Source organism: Plasmopara halstedii (assembly GCF_900000015.1).
Source record: "Plasmopara halstedii genome assembly, contig: Scaffold_2061, whole genome shotgun sequence".
NCBI classification, from domain to species: domain Eukaryota; phylum Oomycota; class Peronosporomycetes; order Peronosporales; family Peronosporaceae; genus Plasmopara; species Plasmopara halstedii.
The window spans coordinates 2,061,035-2,061,871 of NW_020188969.1; positions in this window are offsets into that span (position 1 = coordinate 2,061,035).

Consider the following 837-nt stretch of genomic DNA (forward strand, 5'->3'; position numbering starts at 1 on the left):
ACGTCACCGACTGTCATGATCATGCGACACACTAGCGCCTTCGAAAGAGCCTTCACGTCAACGGGCATAATGGATTTCGGCCGGTAATTGCCTGGCACAGCGCGCGAGTCCTTCTTATGCAGCAGCACGACAGCCGACTTGTGCTGGGACGCGAGCAGCTCAGCACGACGTAGCCGGTCGTTGAAGACAACCGCGAGACACTCGCCAAAGACGTCTGGAGTCACTTGATAGAACCCAGTAGTCAAGCCGTCCATGCCTGGTGCTGACGATGCCTTCATGTGCCGGGTCGTGCCTCAAGGTCCTCGGCAGTCAAATCTGCGTCGAGCCAGCAAGCGATCGGATTCCGAGACTAAGCGCGTGATCGAGTTCAGGAACTCGCGCAGCATAACTTCGTCTGGTGAGGAAGCTCTTCCTGACGGACTGTCCGGGTCATCCATCTTTGACCCCCAGTGCTCCAAGAAGCGAAGCGAGATCTCGTGTGGGTTCGTCGAGACACTTCCATCTGGTGTCTCAACTTCGTCAATCGAGATCTTGCGTAGGCTCACATCCAGGGGGCGGAAGAAATGTGACGTCGAACGCTCAGTTTACTGCTTACAAGTCAGACGCATTATCTTGTGGATACTGGCTCCTTCGCAAGACCGTCTCCTTGTAATGACGCATGGCTTCGTCGTAGAGCTTGCGGTCGTCTTCATCCGACGAAACACGATGCCGAGCAGCAGCTTGATCCAGCGCGATTCGGGCGTCTTCGACGGCTTTCATATCTTGAGTGCGGAGCTTCTTTTGCACATCTTGCAATTGTTTTTAGTGCTCACTTCCCACGCTTCCCAGACATTGCCC